Genomic DNA, 7,898 nt, shown 5'->3' on the forward strand with positions numbered 1-7,898 from the left:
TCGTGTTTAATTTAAAAGATCAATAAAAAAAAATCGAGGAAAAAAAAAAAAAAAAGAAGTAAAGAATAAAAAAATAAATGAAAAAAAAAAAAAAAAAATGAAAGAAAAAAAAAAAAAAAATAGGGATGAAAAAAAGGTTAGAAATGTAAAAGAAAGAAAAAATAGAAAAGAAAAAAGCGAGAACGAAAAGAAGGGGAAAGAAGGGTGAGGACCGGCGACGGAGTAGCAAAAAAAAAGAAGAGCGAGAGAAAGAGATAAAAAATAATAAAAGATTGTTTCTATAGGTAAATTTTTTCTGCCTCGGTTTCAAAGCGAGGCACGAGTGATTAGTTGAATAGCGACTTTTGCATTTTTTTTTTTTGTTTGTTCGATTTCTGCAGTGTTTGTTCCGTGTGATTACGGGGAAGAAGAAAAATGAAAAAACAGGAATGTGTTTTTCCAGAGGTTTTGACGTCGCGATTTTTCAAAAATTACCACGGAAAATAAACGTAAAAAAAAGAGGAAAGGTAAAATATAAATGAGAAACGGGGAACAGGGTGATTTAGGTGGGGGTATAGAAGGCGTAATGGGTATATATCGCGTGGTTAAGTAAAAATGTCTGCTCATACACGAGTTATGGGGGTGAAATGGTGAAGGGGAAGGAGGAGAATTCAAAGGAAGTAAAGTTAGAGAAAGAGGAATGAAAAAAGATAAAAAGTTAAAATAAGAGGAAGAAGTCCACGAGGTAGGGGGGAAATGTGGAAAGAGTTTAATTAATCAAATACCCCCGCACATTATAAGAGGCTAAAAATTGGTTTTGGTGTTTTGGACCTGGGAAAAAAAGAAGAGAAGAGGAGGAGCGTGTCACATAACAGTAATGGCAGCTACAGAGTCAGCTCGTAGCTCAGTTGGTTAGAGGCAACCGGATTGGGAGGCAAGGCGACCGTGGGGACAGATTTTGTCATGCGGAGGGAAAAATCAGAAGAGTTGTGTGAGAGAAGAAGGGAAGTTAAATGTAGTGTCGGAAAAGAAGGGGAGGAGAAGAAAGAGGGTAAAAAAGATGAGGAAAAGGAAGAGTGAAGTTAAGTGGAGAAGTAATGCGAAAATGCAGAAAAGAAAAAGAAGAGAAAGAGAAAAAAAGATGATGTAAAAACTAAAAAAAGCCAGTTTTTCTACAAATAACCAGGCAGGAGAGAAAAACAGAATACAAGGCATTGAAAGGCGAAGGAAGGCGGTTGTCTGTACAAATACTGGATAATTAACTCTGTTGAATGAAAGTTGTCTTTTTGAAATAGATAAATTTGACATCTAATTGTTCCTACATGGTTTGTTTACAGTTTTCTTTTTCAAATATAATCATTGTTATGGTTCTTTGGTAAATAACTTGAAAAGAACCGAAAAAGTAAACAAATGTCATATCTACCGAGTCTACAGCCTCAATTAACCCTTGCAAGAAACTTGACCACAATTTTCACCCCCTTAAAATATCTGGGCACGTATTAAGTCGAACACATACTTGGTTATCTCACAGGTAGATATGGATTTCCTTTCTTACCATGCCAGTTTTCCCGACTTGATCTGAACTGCAAGTTTATTTTGTCTTTTAAGGCCTGTGGAATTCTCCCCAACCACGCCCCCCCCCCCCCCCAGCTTGCATTGCAAAAACATCTCATAAATAAAACGCCTTGCCTTTCAAACTGAAGTTCCATCCTACTCTTTCGTGCGTGAGGAGAGGGGGGTAAGGGGAGAGGGGGAGAATCTTGCTCCTTAAGAGAAAGACCAGAAAGATTCAACATTTCTACTTCAGGTTTCCTTTGTCATCTTTATTTCCTAGATTGTTTGCAGCAAAGTACTTTAGTTTATTGTCGAGTACGTCTAGCTTCTATTTATTGAACAGGATGCGGCTTGCGTAATTTGCACACAGCAGCCGACTTCTTTGGCCGGATATTTATACAGTACAGTACACGCTCATACCTTCTAGATCTTTTTATCATTTCCCGCAACTGATTCACTAGACCTCGACTGAAGCTAGGTTTACCTCCCTTAATAAAGAAATTTTCCTCCATTGTACTTAATCCGTTAGCTCAAGCTAAGGTAGGAAATAATTGAAAACTAACTCACGTGATTCCATGATATCTTGAATTAAGATCGACGCTAATGGGCTAAAGATTTAACCCATTTACCGCCAATTAGTTTTTGCGAGGTCTTTATTCTTTATTCGGCTAACCCGCACCAGACCCGCGCATTTCCGTCTTCTCAATCGCACTAATGAATTGTGGCTTCAAGGGAGGTCAAGTATTTCCTACAATGAATGCGGTGAGACATTTATCTTGTGCACATTTTTAAGGTGGCTTCTGTGGCTTCTCGATATACCTGTGGTTGCGGGGGTTGCGTGATTGTGGTGTTATTATACCAAGCGGCTTGCTAGTTTCCGCTTGTTCAATCATCACGCGCCATCGATCAGTTAATTCTTGAACTCTTTCCAACATGATCATGCAGTAGGTGGATACAGTTGATACAGTTACCAGTGGATCCGACCGGGTCTTCCTTTTATTTCGCCTAGAATGACTTGTCTCAGTTGCCACATATAACTAATGATGCGTGATTGGATTAACGAGATATCCATTGTCCCTATCTTCTATCCAGCTAAGTATAGCTACTATTAAAATATTAGAAGCTTGAATTTTGTGGACGGTTACTATAAGCTTTTTATTTGTCAGTGGTGGGTCAAGGGGAGGCAGGGGAGGTGCCCAGTCCCCTCCCCCCTCCCCAGCCCCCTCCACCTAAACACGTACACGAGCGAAAACGTACGACCCGAAGGACCGAAATATCCCTTCAGTCAAATACTTTTGTCTATTGCACTGCTTGGATGTTTCATGAAGAAACTTTTCTAGCATCTGCAGGCTCTCAAATAATGGATAAACGGAGGCATAATCGGGGCAACAAAAAAGGAAAAGGGGAGGGCGGTCAGGCCCTTAGTTTGTCCAATAATTATTTTGAGAGACGTCTGGAATACTGAATACCCTGTCTCAAAACGTGTTGGAACATGTCAGTATTGATTGAGAAGCGTTCAGGTGATATCTATTCATGAGGTTTGGATGAGACTACTTAAGTCGAGTGCTCTCTTGAGTAAAGTGACGTAAAAACATCGTATTACTTCAATGTATGGCACTTGCATGTCACTTTACACGAAAACAGCCAAATTCGCTTGAAAAGGTGTTAAGGTTTGTTTGGGATGTAAAGAGACACAGTGGAAGTTTGGGGAGTGTTTCGAGGTGTTAATGGTTATTGGTCTTCCGTGCGTGCGTGCAAAGGCGTGGACCCGATACGAAGAAATGGTGCTTGGACGTTGCTATTGGAAACGACTCCTTCTAACAAGGAAAACATACCATTGCACACTCGACGTCGCCTAGAGGCAGAACAAGGCAGTACTCGAAAGATAACGAAAGATAAAGAGAGCCTTAGGCATGGTATAAGATTCACTGCATAAATTGCCAGAGCAAGGCCATACACTCACTATAACCCATTTGGGGGAGGGGAGGGGTTATATTTTTTATTTTGAATTTAAGAATAAAAATAAAAAAAATTAAGGTTACTATTAGGTAATGGCTCCTGACCGCGCTAATGCTTTACATTGTAAAAGAACTTTGCCTATGACCCCCCCCCCCCCAGGGTACTCTATATATCTCCCCCCCCCCCCCCCCCCCCCCATTTTAACCATCCCTCTCTTCTACCCGCCCCCGTTTTTTCCCCCCGTTTTTTTTTTTCTTTTTTTTCCCTTTTTTTCCTTTTCCAATCCTAAACGAAAACACGTAAATCCTTTCCATTATATTGTCGCCCGGGGTCTACTTCGTCAGCTACTCACGAGGGGCACAAATCTTCCGTTGTCGTCGTTATAGACTTCGAGATTGCTTCCTCAGTCTTTTCAAGCATCCCGCCAACTCTAGAGTTGCACTTGCCTTTTCGAATCACTATAGCTATGTTTTTAACTCAAGGATTTCAGAAGTAGCAGGCAATAGAGAATAAATACAAGCAAACTACAGTCTCTACCAATAACAACTGAAGAGACCTTCTAAGGGGAGCTCAGTTAACAATGTTGCACCACCAATCTTGGGTCACTATCAATGCACTTAAAATACATGAATGAGCACATTGAAACTTACTCTGCTTACAGTATTGTCCAAGTTTCAAGTAGACATTGTTAAGCTACGTTTTCCTTGCCTTTTCCCGATACCCATCAGGGCACTAGTTAAATCCCTTTTCAGTTCAGTATTTTCAAAACTTACAATAATATCGTTGGAAAGCAGTTGTAACAAAGTAACTGTTTCCATTTTCCCTTAACCTTTCATTTAATTAATATGCTAAACCGTAATATTGGCTAGAATATCACTTTAGCCGTTTGATTGCAGTTTTCGTTGGTAGTCTTGATCTTTAGGATCGGAAACATGCGAGGGTAATAGATTTCTTGAAGTGCTCTTCGGTTTTTCCTCCGGTGGACTGACTTATACGCACAGAAATTGAGCCACGCCGGGACGTTTAGCTTGCCAAAGATAGAAACGAGAAGCTCTGACCACAAGATTCAGGCAGTTTATTTATGGACAATATTACCAAGTTATGTTTAAAAGTTCCGATATACGATACTAATGACTTTGCAAAGGTGGCTCTGTGGGGTGGGGCAAGCCAACATCTTTCTCTTTTTAAATTCTCATGCCCTTGCGTGCATGGTTTTCCAATAATTTCTTTGCCAATACAGGTACAAAGCCGGCAAATTTTCGCTATTCCGTTTTCCAATTTCTATCTCATTGTACTTCTCCTAACATGATTCTTTTTCTACTGTTACCTTCCAATTAATTCTTGTTGTTCTAGAATTTTGCGGTCACTTTAGAATTTATGACCATTTGTAACTTTTATCGTTGGAATTTTTAAATTTAACCTCAAACCCGCAAAGAAGCAGCTGAAATGATCCCGGATTAAATAAGAAAAACCAAACATACAGATGAAAATCGCTTTATGCATTCTCGGCCAAGCCGTAAAGCCCATTGCTTGCCCAAAGTAGATGCAAATCTGGTTATTTTGAGATAACAATAATGAAAAAGCTCCATTGCAATTCTTGTTGCGGGCATTCAAGAACAGAAGTCTAAAACCGCAAATAGCTTAGCAAGCCGTATACGCCGCAATAGCAAAGACGTTTTCAGCCCGAACACGTCCAAGGCAGATATCCACCTTAAATTTTGGCTTTTAATTCTGACTTAGCTTGTAGTTACAAGGGTTGGAGTGTCCGCATCAAATGTCGTTGTTTCGCAGAAAAGCCATAGTTAATTTTCATGCCAGTAATCTTGCTTCATCTGCCAGCGTGCGCGTCATTCAGTATTAGTTTTGCGTGAACACCGAATTTTAGCTTGCCCCCTAAACCGCAACATTCTGTGTATATTACGCCAGTGCTTTCATAATTCGTTAATCTTTACTTAGTAATTACTCGACGGCTATGTTTGTACCACTGAAAGAACCGCAAAAACTCATAAAAAAGGTTTTGGTTCTTGATTTTAACCGATAAGATTACAATATTTAAAACATTTAGTTGTGGCATAGTGCTTGAGATATTTACATTAAAAACTCTTTGCAAAGTGATTTGCGCTTAATACTTTTTCTCTCCCTTTAATTTAAACTCGCTTTTTTGTCAAATAGATTTGTTTTTCTTTGCAAATACGCATAGCTTATGTGAATCTTTGAATATTCACCGACCCTATTTAGGATTCATTTAATTGTATGTGAAAGCAAACAAGATATTACAGAACGCCGAAGCGAAACAACAATGTCGAAAAGTTTGCTTTTCGAGTAGGCTTGTAATTTCCTTATTGTAATATATATTCTGCGCTTTATTGTGCTAGAACTTTTATATTTTTATTTGCAAATGCAAATGCAAATATTAAGTTTAAGTGTTTTTCAAACGTTGCAACCGGAATATTAATTTCTTTCGTCTTTTTGTACAGATCTTTAATTTTTTTTTCGCACATAAGTTACAATTGAAGTTATAATGAACAGAAATGTATCTTGTGTTTTACAAATCCAGAGAGAGTTTTTCTCGTTTTGAAGACACGATATTTAATATTCCTTTGTCTTCTTCGAATTGCTAACAACGAGAAAATTCATGCCATTAAAGAGTAAAAAGGCTTTTGTGTGAGGTATCAGAAAATTTGAATTTTAGATCCGATTTAAGTGATTTTCGCAAAATATTGTTACCCCGCACCGGTAAAGGCGAAATGTATTTTATTGTCAATTTCGAACAAGCTAGCATTATGAAACAATTTTTACTGACAAGGGTTTCAAAAGAATGAATTATCCAATTCTCAAAAATAAAAATGTACGCCCGAGGATCTTTTTTAAATTAGGCCGTTTCCTAGATTTTTTGGTTCGTTCTCGGTCAACAGTGAAGCAGTGTGTTTGCCTTCTTCATTGACACAGCAGCCGTCATATTATACGCGAACACTTTTTGTTGATTTTAGTTTTACAGAAAACGTAAATTGTTATTTGTTTTGTAGACATTGACCTCGTGTTTCGGGTCTGGCAAAGGCAATTGAAAAGTTTGACTGTTTTGCATCAATAAATAAAATTGAAAGTGAAAGCGATCGGCTTCTAGCTTTCGAGATCTTTGTATTAATAGTTCGTGCGTAAATTTCGCCAACTCTTTTGCGGGATCGATTTTCAGGGATTTTTTTTAAAAAAAGCGATTATTCCCCCAGATTAGGTATAAGAAGACAAGGTTTGAGTGGTTTTAACAAGATTGAAGATTTCAGTTTCTGCACAGTTCCGCCCCAAGCAGGCTAAGAGATAACGGGAAGCACAAAACTAATAAAATATGAATCATGTATGAAGTGACTAGTTTGACAGAATTGAAAATTTGACTAGCGATTAAAACGTCTCTTTCGTAAAATGTAAATTGCTGATCGGAAAAAGCGACAAAATTGATGGTCCTTGAACTCAAAAGGACCTTCAATTTGCATGCGTAGCCGAATATATTGAGTCGCTAACGCAACTCCATTTTTGCAATTTCTTTGTTCACTCGTGTAAAGCAATAGTAAATAAACCTTTAGAAGGCGTGTGTTTGTACTGAGGAACAACGATTACTCTCTTCTGTTTATGGTAGCTAAGCATTTTCACAGTTCATTGGGAAACAAAACAAAACGACGCCTTAAAGGCGCAAAAAGTCATAATTTCTTTTCATCACACCAGCACTTCGACAAAAGAAATCTGTCATCAGCCTTCGCGTTATTTTTGGCAGTGGATAAATTTACCGAGGTGAACGCGGTCATAGGGCGATATTGGTTCTTTTGAGGTTGAGCGGTTCGAATGATATTAGCGAACCGCGCTATTGACAGTTCTATTTTCATTCCTTGATTGCTTTCACCACTAAAAAGAGCCTTGTTCTTAAAAGTGCTTGTCTGTTTTCGCCCTGAGATTGGGCTTGTAGCCAGGGGAACTCGCAAAAGCGAGAAGCTTTCATTATCGAGAACATCAGTGGGAAACGATTTCTCAAGCAGCTGTGTTTTGAAAACATTTTCATTTTATCAGGCATGAATTATTGATGCAGCTACAAGGTAAATATGTTCTGGCTGACTGCCTTCATTCAACGATGATAGATCTGCGGTTTTGTGGGTCTCACTCAAAACACAACGCAAACAAAACAACTGTGTCTGGTTATTAACCGTGTCCGCTGGTTTCAAATGAGTGCGTTCCGCTCGGTAAACCACCTATTGTTGTTGACCAATGCGGTGCGCGCGCTTTCATCGAGTTGTCCTATTTCAATATTTGGCGAGCAGCTTTGACCAAATATTCATTTAAAATTACGAGCCGTGTTTTGTTTTGTTGCGGCTTGAGTTGGCAAGGGGCACGATTTTATGGTCCAGAGTTCATCACATCGC

Source organism: Oculina patagonica, chromosome 1, assembly GCF_052425735.1.
Source record: "Oculina patagonica isolate OP01 chromosome 1, crgOcupat, whole genome shotgun sequence".
NCBI classification, from domain to species: Eukaryota; Metazoa; Cnidaria; class Anthozoa; order Scleractinia; family Oculinidae; genus Oculina; species Oculina patagonica.